The sequence below is a fragment of the Rana temporaria genome, chromosome 6 (genome assembly GCF_905171775.1).
Source record: "Rana temporaria chromosome 6, aRanTem1.1, whole genome shotgun sequence".
NCBI classification, from domain to species: domain Eukaryota; kingdom Metazoa; phylum Chordata; class Amphibia; order Anura; family Ranidae; genus Rana; species Rana temporaria.
The window spans coordinates 188,070,804-188,086,469 of NC_053494.1; the positions used below are offsets into that span (position 1 = coordinate 188,070,804).

Here is a 15,666-nt window from a genome sequence, read left to right on the forward strand (position 1 = left end):
CAGTGCCGTACCAGTGCCGCCTGTGCCCACCAGTGCCGCCTGTGCCCACCAGTGCCGTCTGCGCCCACCAGTGCCGCCTGCGCCCACCAGTGCCGCCTGCGCCCACCAGTGCCACCAGGGCCGCCTGTGCCCACCAGTGCCGCCTGTGCCCACCAGTGCTGCCTGTGCCCACCAGTGCTGCCTGTGCCCACCAGAGCCACCTGTGCCCACCAGAGCCACACCCGTGCCACTACAGTGCAGTGCACATAAGTGCCGCCTTCTGCTAATCAGTGCACACCAGAGCCACCAGAGCCACCTGTGCCCACCAGAGCCACCTGTGCCCACCAGAGCCACCTGTGCCCACCAGAACCACCTGTGCCCACCAGAGCCACACCCGTGCCACTAAAGTGCACATAAGTGCCGCCTTCTGCTAATCAGTGCACACCAGAGCCCCACCAGAGCCACCTGTGCCCACCAGAGCCACCTGTGCCCACCAGAGCCACCTGTGCCCACCAGAGCCACACCTGTGCCACTACAGTGCACATAAGTGCCGCCTTCTGCTAATCAGTGCACACCAGAGCCCCACCAGAGCCACCAGAGCCACCTGAGCCACCTGTGCCCACCAGAGCCACCTGTGCCCACCAGAGCCACACCCGTGCCACTACAGTGCACATAAGTGCCCACCTGTGTCCATCAGTGCCACCACAGTGCTCTGCAGTACAGCCTCACCAGCCACCAGTATGGCAAAAAAATTCTTTACCGGTGAGCAGGCCGTACATCTTCTACTTGCCATGAGCGATGAGAGCAGCAAGGAGTCTCTGTCCGATTCGGATTCGGCCTATGAACCAGTTATAGACAGTGGGTCGGATTCAGAATCTGAAGAGGAACGTGGGCCCAGGAAAAGAAGGGGTGCTGGCGTGGAGAAGCGGCCTACTCCCAGACGCGCAGGGCCGTCCACCTCAAGCGATGTGCCGTCCGCCTCAAGCAATGTGCCGTCCGCCTCAAGCGATGTGCCGTCCGCCTCAAGCGTTGTGCCGTCCGCCTCAAGCGCTGTGCCGTCCGCCTCAAGCGCTGTGCCGTCCGCCTCAAGCGCTGTGCCACTGCAACAAAGGGGCCATGCCAGCCTTCCCTATGGCCTTCAAAACCCCCTGTGGCTTCCCCCTAATTCCGGAGCAGCAAATATCCCCCCTTTCACTGCCCAGCCAGGTGTCCAGGTGAACACCGAAAACTTTTCAATGCTTAATTTTTTTAATTTACTTTTCACCGAAGATTTGCTATCCTTCATTGTGGCCCAGTGCAATCTCTACGCACAACAGTACATAAGAAGTAACCCTGGTTCCAGATATGCCCGCCCCTTTGAGTGGAGAGAACTAACCGTGGACGAATTTAAAATGTTCTTAGGCCTAACCTTTACTATGGCACTTTCAAAAAAAAAACAATTGTACTCCTACTGGTCCACCAAACCCATTCACCACATGCCACTCTTCTCCTCCCTTATGCCAAGATCCCGATATTTAATAATTATGCGGTTCCTCCACTTTAACGATAACGCCCAGTGCCCTCCCCGAAATGACCCTGCTTTTGACAAGCTACAGTATATAAAATTAGGCCACTTCTAAATTTTTTCGCTCAACGATTTCCCCAATTATATACCCCTGAACAGAACATATCTGTGGACGAGTCCCTTGTCAAATTCTCAGGCAGGCTGGGCATCAAGCAGTTCATCCCCAGCAAAAGGGCCCGATATGGGGTCAAAATGTACAAGCTTTGCGACAGAGCCACAGGGTACCTCTACTCATTCATGGTGTATGAAGGGAAGGACTCCCAACTGCATCCCCCTGAATGTCCAGAGTATATGGGAGTCAGCGGAAAAGTGGTCTGGAATCTGATGTATCCACTCTTTGGAAAGGGATACCACCTTTATGTGGATAATTTCTACACCAGCTTGCCCCTGTTTCGCTGTCTTTACCTCCGGAATACCCCAGCATGTGGCACAATAAGACCCAACAGGAAAGGCTTCCCGCAAAAACTGGTGGATCAAAAGCTCAGACGAGGGGAGTCTGCAGCATTGAGGAACCAGGAGATATTGGCTGTCAGGTGGAGGGACAAACGGAACGTCCACATGCTTACATCAATCCACGACGACACCTGCGTGGAAGTCCCCCAAAGAACCGGCCCAATCCAAAAACCAAAGTGCATCTATGACTATAATTTGTTCATGGGGGGAGTGGACTTCAATGACCAGATGATAGAACCCTACCTGCCCACAAGAAAATCCCGCCACTGGTACAAGAAAGTGTCCATTTATTTTTTTAGTTTGGCCTTTTATAACTCCTATGTAATCTACAAAAAGTCATCAGAGAACCCCGTATCATATCTGGACTATCAAGAAGAAGTCATCACCGCCCTTTTGTACCCTGAAAACCCACCGGAAAATATTCGCTCTGATTCTGTGAGCAGACTCCACGAGCGTCACTTTCCTGAGAAAACCCCCTCCCCTGAAACAGGCCACAGAAATCAGAAGAGGTGACGGGTGTGCTCCAGAAGAGGAATTCGAAAAGACACTGTGTATTACTGTCCCGATTGTCCTTCCCAACCAGGCCTCTGTATTGGAACATGTTTCCGCCGTTACCATACGTTTCTTCATTATTAGGGACGTATGGTAAACGCAATTCTAATTTCCTGTAATTTCCCCCCACACCCCTTATGCCACTGCACTCATACCTCTGCCTTCTCCGGAATCGACCATGGCCTGTTATACGACCACTCTTTTGCCTAACCCTAAACATACCTCTGCCTTCTCTGGAACTGACCCTGGCTTGTTATACGACCACTCTTTTGCCTAACCCTAAACTGTACCTACATCTGCCTGCTCTGGAACTGACCCTTGACTGTTTGACCACGTTTTTTGCCTGCCCCTTGGATTGATCTTTTACCCTGCTATACTAGTGGGAACACAGGGGTCTCACATATGTGAGGGGCTCCAGAATTGTTTTTCTGGATGAAAAAACTAATTTTTTAGTTTTCTCATTCCCGGATTAGGGTCTGGTTGCCCGGAGGCTTCAAAGAGATTTGGGTGGGAGAAGCCTCTACCCCTGTCCCCATTCCCCTACCCATGGTCCGCTACTTGGACCATGTTCCTACCAGGACGAATATTTTGCCTGACTATGGACAATATTCCTGCCTGCTGCCTGCTGCTTGGACAATTCCATTCACTGTCGCTGACCAGTGACCACGTCCCTGCCTGCTGCCTGGATCGGGGCTCTCCTTCTGTGGACAATTGCACTACTAAAACCACAGGTAATCTTCTTTTTTTTTTACCCATTACTCAGCAGAATGTATTTTAGGGTGTAATTCTTGGTATGTACATGCTGTGTTAGAAATATGAAGGCCCTTCAAAAATGTGATAGATTGTAAGGAAATTGGATGTGTAATTTATGTCCCTAGAACACCTGATGGTGCTTCTTGGATGTTGGGCCTCTGTATGTGGCCACGCTGTGTAAAAGTCTCACACATGTGGTATCGCCATACTCAGGAGGAGCAGCAGAATATATTTTGGGGTGTAATTTTTTCTATGTACATGCTATGTGTTGGAAATATCCTATAAATGGACAACTTTCTGTAAAAAAAATGCGTTTTTATTTTTTTCCACATTTTCCAAGAACATCTGGAAAAAAATGAAATGTTCAAAAGACTCATTATGCCTCATAGATTATACGTTGGGGTGTTAGCTTTCCAAAATGGGGTCACTTTGTGGGCATTTCCATTGTCCTGGTGCTCCAGGGCCTTCAAAAGTGTAATAGGTGGTTGAGAGATTAGATGTGTAATTTATGCTCCTAGAATGCTTGAAGTTGCTACTTCGGTGTTGGGCCTCTGTATGTGGCCACGCTGTGTAAAAGTCTCACACATGTGGTATCGCCATACTCAGGAGGAGCAGCAGAATATATTTTGGGGTGTAATTTTTTCTATGTACATGCTATGTGTTGGAAATATCCTATAAATGGACAACTTTCTGTAAAAAAAATGCGTTTTTATTTTTTTCCACATTTTCCAAGAACATCTGGAAAAAAATGAACTGTTCAAAAGACTCATTATGCCTCATAGATTATACGTTGGGGTGTTAGCTTTCCAAAATGGGGTCACTTTGTGGGCGTTTCCATTGTCCTGGTGCTCCAGGGCCTTCAAAAGTGTAATAGGTGGTTGAGAGATTAGATGTGTAATTTATGCTCCTAGAATGCTTGAAGTTGCTACTTCGGTGTTGGGCCTCTGTATGTGGCCACGCTGTGTAAAAGTCTCACACATGTGGTATCGCCATACTCAGGAGGAGCAGCAGAATATATTTTGGGGTGTCATTTGTGGAATATACATGCCATGTGAGAGAAATAACTTGTTATAATGACAATATTGGTATGAAAAAAAAAAAAAAAAAAATCTTAATTTTGCAAAGAATTGTGGGAACAAATGACAACTTCAAAAAACTAACTATGACTCTTACTAACTACCTTGGAATGTCTACTTTCCAAAAAGGGGTCATTTGGGGGGTATTTGTACTTTATTGGCTTGTTAGGGTCTCAAGAAATGAGAGAAGCTGTCAGTACTTCAGGTGTGATCAAATTGTTCAATTTTCAGAAATTGGTACCATAGCTTGTAGACCCTATAACTTTCACCCAGACTAAATAATATCCAAATTTTTTTTTTTTTTTTACCAAAAATATGTAGCAGTATGCATTTTAGGCCAAATGTATGAGGAAAAATTACTTTTTTACAAAATGATATGATAGAAATGAAGAAAAATTAATTTTTTTACAAAATTTTCGTTCTTTTTTCATTAATAGCGAAAAAAACAAAAAACGCAGAGGTGATCAAATACCACCAAAAGAAAGCTCTATTTGTGGTAAAAAAAGGACAAAAATTTCATTTGGTTACAATGAAATTTGAATGACAATTATTGTCATTCAAAACGTGAGAGCACCAAAAGCTGAAAATTGGTCTGGTTATTAAGGGTGTTTAAGTGCCCAGTTGTCAAGTGGTTAAACAGCATCATGGAAATTAAAGAAAAAGTGACCTTTTCATGAAAAGCAAATATTGATTAAAGCGGCAGATGAAGAGATGACATCTCTCAACCAACTTCATGTCAGAATCCAAAGGTGTACGCATACCAATGGAAACAGCTTACCTAATGGCTAGTTTATGTCAGGAGACATTGGCTGGTTCACTAAAAACCCGCTGATATTCAGCCTGTGTGTATGGCAATTGGTAAGACAGAAGCCAACAGTTTGGTCCGACCGGAGCTCAGTTGAACAAAAAAAAAACTACCGTATTTGCCGGCGTATAAGACGACCCCCTAATTTTCCAGCTAAAATCGTAGTTTTGGGATATACTCGCCGTATAAGACGACCCCCTTTTCTCACTGTGCCATTACATGCCTCAATGTACTGTACCATTACATGCCTCACTGTGCCATTACATGCTTCACTGTACTGTACCATTACATGCCTCACTGTGCCATTACATGCTTCACTGTACTGTACCATGACATGCCTCACTGTGCCATTACATGCCTCACTGTACTGTGCCATTACATGCCTCACTGTACTGTACCATTACATGCCTCACTGTGCCATTACATGCCTCACTGTACTGTGCCATTACATGCCTCAATGTACTGTACCATTACATGCCTCACTGTGCCATTACATGCCTTACTGTACTATACCATTACATGCCTCACTGTGCCTTTACATGCCTCACTGTGCCATTACATGCCTCAATGTACTGTGCCATTACATGCCTCACTGTACTGTACCATTACATGCCTCACTGTGCCATTACATGCCTCACTGTACTGTGCCATTACATGCCTCACTGTACTGTACCATTACATGCCTCACTGTGCCATTACATGCCTTACTGTACTATACCATTACATGCCTCACTGTGCCTTTACATGCCTCACTGTGCCATTACATGCCTCAATGTACTGTGCCATTACATGCCTCACTGTACTGTGCCATTACATGCCTCACTGTGCCATTACATGCCTCACTGTGCCATTACATGCCTCACTGTGCCATTACATGCCTCACTGTACTGTACCATTACATGCCTCACTGTGCCATTACATGCCTCACTGTACTGTACCATTACATGCCTCACTGTGCCATTACATGCCTCACTGTACTATACCATTACATTCTTCACTGTGCCATTACATGCCTCACTGTGCCATTACACGCCTCACTGTACTGTGCCATTACATGCCTCACTGTGCCATTACATGCCTCACTGTGCCATTACATGCCTCACTGTACTGTGCCATTACATGCCTCACTGTACTGTGCCATTACATGCCTCACTGTGCCATTACATGCCTCACTGTGCCATTACACGCCTCACTGTACTGTGCCATTACATGCCTCACTGTACTGTGCCATTACATGCCTCACTGTACTGTACCATTACATGCCTCACTGTGCCATCACATGCCTCACTGTGCCATTACATGCCTCACTGTACTGTGCCATTACATGCCTCAATGTGCCATTGCATACCTCACTGTGCCATTGCATTCCTCACCTCGACGATCCCTTACCATATCCCTGACATGCAGAGTCTCAGTCAGATTGCAGGTGTCCATTGTTCAAAAGCCGCGCCTCCTCCTCGTGCTGTTCTGTGATGGGTGGAACACTCAGTTTCCCAGCAGAGCGTGTGTTCAGTGTTCCGCCTATCACGGATGTCCTCTCGTCTGAGGCCAAGGATGAGAAGACATCTGTGATAGGCGGAACACTGAACAGAGGCGCTGCTGGGAAACTGAGTGTTCCGCCTAACACGGAACAGCACAAGGAGGAAGTTCGGCTTTTGAACAATGGACGCCCGCCGTGCATACAGGTAACGGCGTATAAGACAACCCCCGAATTTTGAGGGAAATTTTTAAGTACAAAAGATCGTCTTATACGCCGGGAAAAAATGGTATTAAGCCTCATGCACACAATCGGATTTTCTGACGGGAATTGTGTGATGGCAGGCTGTTGTCGTAAAATCCGACCGTTTGTACGCTCCATTGGACAATCGTCAGATTTTCCGCATGCAAATGTGGTATAGCATGCTTTAAAATTGTTCCGCCAACGATTGTGTGTTGTCGGATTTTCCAACCGTGTGTACACAAGTACATGCTCAGAGGCAATTCTAACCATAACACAACATTAGAAAAAGGTGCCCTAAGGGTGGCATTAAAGAGCTGAAAAACTATGTAGTTTTGTGTTGGTTGTTTGTATGCAAGACAAGTTCCTGGCCAACGCCCTTCAGAAAAAAGTCCTATGCTTTGACTGATGAAAATCCGATCGTGCGTACAAGGCTTTAGTGTGCACCAGGCTGAAGAGGAAGATATTCTACCAAACAATGGACAGTGCAACATGCAGTGGGGGCTATTTTATGAACCAACCACGAGGTCCACGACCAAAGTCAAAGTTTGAAGAACTCCCAAAGAAGTGACTTATATGAGAAGTAGTTGTTGAGCTGGCGGTGTTAGCATGCTGTCTAAGAAATAACCATTTTAATATATTATATTGAGATTAGTGATTTTGCCACTTGGTAGAAGTGGTGTTACTAATAAAGCAGTGTGTCCAAATAGCAGCTGACTTTAAAAAGCATATCTGCAGCTTCCCATCAGATTTCATTCTAAGGCCTCGTACACACGACCGTTTTCCTTGACAGAATCCATCAAGAAATTTTGTGGCAGAGCTTTTTTGCCGAGGAAACCGGTCGTGTGTACGTTTTTCATCGAGGAAACTGCTGAGGAACTCGACGAGGAAAAAAGAGAACAAGTTCTCTTTTTCCTCGTCGGGAGTCTCAATTTCCTCGTCGTGTTTCTCGTCAGGCTGATTTTCGAAGAGAAACGCGAGCGTGTGTATGCTAAGAAACCCGCGCATGCTCAGAATAAAGTATGAGACGGGAGCAGATCTTCGGTAAAAGTAGCATTTGTAATGGAGATAACACATTTGTCACGCTGTAACAGGCTGAAAAGTGCAAATTGTCTCTTACCAAACTTTTACTTAACACGCAGTAACATGAGATTAGCAAAAGCAGCCCCCAGGGTTGTGCCAGTGGAATCGAACTTCCCCTGCCGTTGTATGTGTTGTACGTCACCGCGTTTGAGAAGATGAGATTTTGTCTTGACCGTGTGTACGCAAAGCAAGCTTGTCGAGTTCCTTGACATGCCGAACAAGGAACTTGTCGAGGAAAACTATGTGTCTTTTCCGACGAGTTCCTCGGTCGTGTGTACAAGGCCTTACAGTGCTTGCTGCATACTTTTTTAGTGGGGTTCATTTACTAAAAGGAGTAGGGGTTGTTCACCGAGCAATGTGTTCACAGTGTGAATAAGGTAAAACAATTTTTTTTTTTTAGATTCAGTCATGAGCTAGGAAAAGTTAGAAAACAGGATTTCAAGAATGAAATGAACACAACTTCACCTTATACCCTAATATCGTTGCTAAGTGAACAATCTCAAGTACTTTATTAAATGAACCCCATTATTTTAAAATATAGACACCATTAAACCAATATGAAAACCAGACATCTAGTATTTTCCAAAGCTCAAAAATTGCTTCTGAAAAAAAAAAAAAAAAAACAGAAACATATGGATAGTTACCCACACAAGAAAATATTTCAAATATTGAAACTTACCCCGACAAACTTGAGTGTATTAAGATCCCGATTTCTTTACTGGTGGATTTTTTTTTTGTTATTGTTTTGTTGAGGTTGGATGGTCTCTATTTTTTTGCTTTTCCATTCATCTTGGTGGTCATTTAGAAAAAAATCAATAAAAATAGATACAGGGTCAAAGTTAGTCAGAAATGGAGTAGAGAAACAGGCTGTCCTCGTCTTTTGTTGCAAGTGCACTAATACAAATACAGCAGCAGTATTTGTACTCTCGGGTTGCTTGGGGATTTCTACAGCAGAACGAACACGCCTTATATTGTTGTGCATTTTCACTTTCATTTCTTGAAACTACTGTATGCCAAATTATAAAAGATGAATAGAAAGTCCATAAAATCGCAGTACACCTCCAGTGAGTGCCAATGTAGACAGACAGATGACTAGGTAGGTAGGTAGGTAACTTCACACGTGCTAGACACACATCCACCACCACATGAAATGGCCTTTCACCTCACCACCTGGACCCTTTGATCATGGAGGGTCAAATGCGCTTTATGTTAAGGTGACCAGATTTTTTAAATGAAATCCGGGGACATATTTTTTCTTACTAGTAATGGCAACAATCAGCACTTTCTGCCCGTCGCCGCCGCGCCTCACAACCTCTCAAGTATTACTCTGCGGGCCCCGTCTACTACTGGATGGGGAGCGGAGGAAGATCCCTCCGCCAGGGAAGGCAATGAGATAGGCAGGTGGCTGACCGGGACTTAAGCCAATGCAGAATAACATGCGAGCGGAGCTGAATGGGCATGCGCCCGAAACTGAAGAAATATTCCCTCCGCTCCGACCAGCACATGATCATCAGAAAGGGGCCCAGATAATGGGAAAATACAACCCCCCTATGCTAGTAGGCACGGCAGAGCGGGGGTGTGTAATTCAATTTTTTTTATTTTAATTCCACACTGACTGTCTTTGAAATTGCCCCTGCCCCCTATTAAATCCAATCTGGGGACAAAACCAGGGACAGACTTGGTCCGGGGACAGTGGGCCAGATCCACAAAGAGCCGGCGTAACGTAAAAATTCCCATTTAAGTTACACTGCCTTAAAATTTCTACCTAAGTGCCCGATCCACAAAGCACTTACCTAGAAATTTTCGGCTGTGTAACTTAAAGTCCGCCGGCGCAAGGCGTTCCTCTTCAAATGGGGGCGATTCCCATTTAAATTAGGCACGCTCCCGCGCCGGCCGCACTGCGCATGCTCGTGACGTCATTTTCCCCGACGTGCATAGCGCGAAATTACGTTACGCCGAGCTTTGTGGATCGCGCCGGGTCAATAAAGTTGCGTCGGGAAAAAAAAAAGATACGGCGAAAAAAAAAAAATTTAAAACAAAAAAAAAAAACGCGTCGCTGGACAGAAGGGTCTGCTTTTACAAGGTGTAAACAGTTTACACTTTGTAAAAGCAGCCCTAATTTTACGATTGCAAACTAAAACTTACGGAGAAAAAACAAAGCTGAAAAGCTTTGTGGATCTCCGTAAGTGCTAATTTGCATACCCGAGGCGGCATTTCGACGCAAAATGCCCCCAGCGGCGGATGCGGTACTGCATCCTAAGATCCGGCAGTGTAAGTCCCTTAGGCCCCGTACACACCATAGAATCTATCCGCAGATAAATCCCATCGAATGGGTTTCAGCGGATAGATTCTATGGTGTGTACACTCCGGCGGATATTTATCCGCGGATAAATCTCCCCTGGGATGGATTTCCAGCAGATGAATATTTGCTGACATGCTCAACAAATCCATCTGCTGAAGTCCATCCCAACGGATGGATCCGCTCGTCTGTACAGACTCACCGGATCCATCCGTCCAAAGGGATTCCCCGCACGCGTCGTAATGATTTGACGCATGCGTGGAATTCCTTATATGACAGCGTCGCGCCCGTCGTCGCGTCATAATCGCGGCGACGGCGCAACACGTCATCGCCAGAGGATTTCGGCGCGGATTTCAATGCGATGGTGTGTACACGCCATCGCATAGAAATCTGCTGAAATCCTCGAGAGGATTTATCCGCGGATACGGTCCGCTGGACCGTATCCGCGGATAAATCCTCTGGTGTGTATGGGGCCTTACACATGTCGGATCTTCTGTCTATCTCTTGGAAACTGATTCTGTGGATCAGTTCCAAAGATAGAAACAGGGATACGACGGCGTATCAGTAGATACGCCGGCGTATCCCTTTTGAGGATCTGGCCCAGTGTCCTCAATCAGGGGACTGTCCCCTGAAACTGGGGATGTCTGGTCACCCTACTTTATGTGTAAATATCAGCAAATCCAGCAGTAGTAGAGACGTCACAGAGAAACCGATAGGTCATCCCAGGTCATGTAATAAACAAATGCCAAAACATAGTGCTCTCCGTTTGGATAAACGTAATAAAGGTAAAAAAACACTCACAATGAAGGCACCACGATCGGTGCCGATGTATACAGCGTGTATATTATATTATTTTATTTGAGCGCTGCACCATCTGTATTTGTTTCTCTATTTTGTGATTATTAACCCTGGTGTTCAGCTGCTATACAGGGGTTCATTTGTCATTTTTGCACTGATTTATTTTCTTATTATGTCTGGGGTTAAAGTGGAATTCTGTGTACATTTCGACTAATTTCGATCAATGTATGGGCAGGCAGATTGTACCCAAGTTGATCCATTGATAGTTTTCTGCATGCGATTGCTGCCAGCGGCTATAGCCACTAGCCCTTTAACTGGTTTCCGACCGGCTTACGAAGATATACTGTGGCAGAATGGCTCTCCTGGGCGAAATACCATACATATACGGCTTCGCTCAGGTGAGCCACCAGAGGGCGCGTGCGCCTGCTGCACAGCGGGGAAACCGATGCGCATGGCCAGCCGGTGCGATCGCCACTGGCCAAGCTCGGTCACATGCACGAGCGGCAGCATGGGGGCTTGTGTGTGTAAACACAAAAATCCCTGTGCTGTCTGAAGAGAGAAGACAGATCGTGTTTTTCTACAAAGTAAAAACCACGATCTGTCATCTCTCCTTGTTAGTCCCATCCTCCCACAGTTAGAACACACAATAGGGAACACAGTCAACCCCTTGATCTCCCCCTAGTGTTAACCTCCTTTCCTGCCATTGACATTTACTTAGTAAATTTATAGCACTGATCACTCTGTAAACGTCAATGGTCCCAAAAATGTGTCAAAAGTGTCTGACCTGTCCGCCGCAACGTTGCAATAGTTCAAAAAATCCCAGATCACCGCCATTACTAGTAAAAAATAAATACATTTATAAAAACGCCACATAAATGCCATTAATCTTTCCCATAGTTTGTAGACGCTATAACTTTTGCACAAACCAATCAATTTTTACCAAGAATAGAATACATATCGGCCTAAACTGAGGAAAGAATCGTTTTTTTTTTTAAATTTGGCTATTTACTATAGCAAAAAAGTAAAAGATTTTTTGTTTTCAAAAATTGTCACTCTTTGACGCAGTGCCGTATCGCAAAAAATTGCCCGGTCATTGAGCAGCCAAATCTTCTGGGGCTGAAGGGATGAACATTGTATTCTACCAGCCGGGAAGGCTCCCTGTGACCCCCCCCCCCCCAACTGTCAGAATGTAAAAGAAAAGGGATAGGGGGTTTCAAGTTCCCCCGGCCCCTTTTCTAATGGGACTGCAGCAGCTAACAGGTTTCAAGGCTGCCCTAGAAAAGTAGGCCACACAAGATAGAAAGGTGCCTTGAGACGTTTAATTGGGGTTTATTGAAACCCTTAGACTCGTGTGAGAAGCTTCTAGAAGCCCAAGGAACCCCTATAAAAAGCGGGTTTGGTCAGGGCTCAATTGCCTGTCACCTCAGGAAGTCGTCAGCGGTGGAGCTCAGCTGAAGGGCTATGATACTAGGCTCATCGTCTCTAACTCCTGAGGTGACATGAAGACTCTACTACGACAACTGATTGAAAAAAGTGGAAGCAGAAGGAGGAGACAGCTAGCTGTGACAGTGCCTCTCCTTACCGAATGGGCTGGAGGCTAAATTATAGGCTAAGGAGGCAAGCGGCAACCGATCCAGAAGAGGCGGCGGTTTTGGGAGAAGTTGAAGCTGGCGCAGAGGACATCATGCAGGGAGAAGGAGGCTCGTTTCTAGTTCCGCATCGGCGGGGTCAAGAAGCGGCAGGAGAATCTGACGTCAGAGGAAGACGGAATAAGAGGAGGGGAAAGCTCGGAGGCCATATAGCCTCCCAGTGGTCAAGAGCAGAAGTACAGCTGAAAAGTCGCCCTTGCCTTAGGTGTGGCTGAACAGAGGGGACATCAGTGAAGGCGTGGCTCAGAAGAGGCGGGGTCCAAGCCGTATATGATCAAGAAGCGAAGACTAGTTCCTTAGGTAACTGAACATGTCGGAACAGAGGGCAAGCAGAGGCTGCAGTGGCGACCTGTCAAGAAGACAAGCAAGCCCACTTAATTCTTATCAATCTGCTGCAGAGATGCATTTGCCAGCTGCAGTGAGATTCCATTGTCTACTAAGGCTGCACAAGGTGAGTCAATGCTGAAATGTTGAATAACCTGTTTTTATCAATTTCTCAGCTAGCTTCCTCATTATCAATTATCAAAGGCAGGGCCGGACTGGGAGTAAAAACCAGTCCTGGAAAAAAATTCATTCCAGCACCATAGCATAACTTTCTTGTTTATGAAAGGGAAAGCCATATATTTTAAAGCACATTGGAAGAGTGTATTATATATAGATAAGACAGATATGAAAGCACATAGGGCTTTATATATATATATATATATATATATATATATATATATATATATATATATATATATATATATTAGTGCTGTGCGTTAAACGCGATATTAACGGCGTTAACGCAAACCCATGTTAACGCCGTCAATTTTTTTATCGCGCGATTAACGCTCGGGGTGGACGTGCAGAGTGTGCAGCGGCGCGGCTTACCTTCTCGCTGGATTCACAGGCAAGTTACTCACCTTGTCCCTGGATCCAGCGATGCCACCCCGCTGTGTGATCGAGCGGGTCCTCCTCGCTCGATTCACAGTGTCTGTGTGCCGCCGATCTCCGTTCCCTGCGACGTTACGACGCACGGGAGCGGAGAACGTCGCCAAATTCAAAAAAGTAAACAAACACAATACACACAGTATACTGTAATCTTATAGATTACAGTACTGTATGTAAAAAATATACACCCCCCTTGTCCCTAGTGGTCTGCCCAGTGTCCTACATGTACTTTTATAAAATAAAAACTATTCTTTCTGCCTGAAAACTGTAGATTGTCCAAAAGTGTCCCTTTATGTCAAAAATGGTTTTAGATCAGCTAGAAAACAGCGATCAAAATTTATGACGAATTAATCGTGAGTTAACTATGACATTAATGCGATTAATCGCGATTAAAAATTTTAATCGTTTGACACCACTAATATATATAAGCAAATTCCAGTTAAAAGTCGTCAATCATCAAGGGGGACACCAGGAACTTGAAACATGGGGGGGTGGCGACTCTGTTGACCAGAGACCACCTTCCGCAGAAAGAATACACTAAGTTAAGGGGGGTTACTGATATAAGGGGGAAACCTTTATATTAGTGCCCCCTTACATTATCATATTCACTCCCCCCTTACATCAGTGACCCCCTCCCCCCTCAGACTGGCCTGGTGGCGCTGTCACTGACCTCCTCTCAGGTGCACCATGCAGGGCTCAGTCAGTCAGCTCCAGCTCGGTTGCTCTGGTTTTATCCAATAGTCTCCTCACCACAGTCCACACACATCTGACTTCTCCTAAGACCCCCATCACGGCGGTGCTGACCAGCTGGCTGCCCTGGAGCAACAACATTTCCCTGTCCACTTTCTGGATCTTCTCTAAGGGAAGGAAGACCTTCTGCTTTGTTGAATCCAACACGTAGCCCAAGAAGGTGACCTTTTGGGATGGAACCAAGCTGGATTTCTCCTGGTTCAAGAGCCACCCCAAATTTTCTAGGATGTCTCTTCCTACCTGTAGATCCCAGGACAACTGCTCCGGGGAAGAGGCAAACAGGAGAAGATCTTCCAGGTATGCGACTACCGAGATGCTGGAGGAAACACCATAACTGAGGGGCCGGCGGGACCATGAGGCTTAAATCTTGTATTAGAAGGCGGTATTTCCTGAGATGGGAGGAGCCAAGGTCTCTCTATGGTGGCTGTCCTGAAAGACGAATGGAGGAAAGACTGCAAAAGCATAAAACAATATTATCAGTAACACAGCTGCAACAAAGCTTAAATTTTCAAATCTGACAAGCCAGAATTACCCGTCTTGGAAATTCAAGATGAAAATGCTGCTAATAAGAGAAGGTATGTGGAAATGTATAAATTAAGTCAGGCCAATACAATTGCGTGGGGGTGTCTACTAATGGGGGATTTTGTGAAAATCTGCTTTAAAATAAGCAACAAGGTAAAACAGAAATAGAAATTAACACAGACAATCCAAATGCTGCAAAAGAAGAAATCAGAACAAAAGAGGCTTCAATCAGGAAATCCACCAGAAGAAATAAGGCATCTCAGCCAAACGTCTGTCCTATGTAGCTCACGTAGCATTAAAATCAGAGCCAGATTAATGGGATGAGATGCAAAGGTTTCCAACTCATGAGAAACAAACGTGGATCAGATGCTTTAATAAAAATGCTAACAGGAAACTGATTTAGAGAACAGATATGAAATGGGACTAGCTGTTCAGTGGGGGTGTTGGAATACATTGTCCATGTATTTTGTGCAACAACTACATCAGCCAGTAGATGGCAGTGTTTATAAGCTTGTAGCTGCATCTATGGTATGCTCTATGGCTTTTCTCTGATAATAAAGTTAATGTTTCTGTCTGCAGTTAAAGCGGAGTTCCACCCAAATTTGGAACTTCCGCGTATCTCACTCCTCACCCCCTTACATGCCACATTTGGCATGTAATTTTTTTTGGGGGGGAGTGGGGCCTTAAGGAGGAGTGGGACTTCCTGTCCCACTTCCTCCTTCCGGGCAGACGA

General features: G+C 45.6%; 1 protein-coding gene across 1 annotated transcript in view; it reads right to left on the minus strand.

The window, feature by feature from the left end:
- LOC120944114 (protein mono-ADP-ribosyltransferase PARP15-like) overlaps positions 1-8,913 on the minus strand; it is a 59,981-nt gene extending 51,068 nt beyond the window's left edge. The window contains exon 1 of the mRNA XM_040358005.1: positions 8,662-8,913. The gene's annotated coding sequence lies outside the window, so the exon portion shown is untranslated. The remainder of the gene's footprint in view (positions 1-8,661) is intronic.
- Between the last annotated feature and the right edge of the window lie 6,753 nt (positions 8,914-15,666).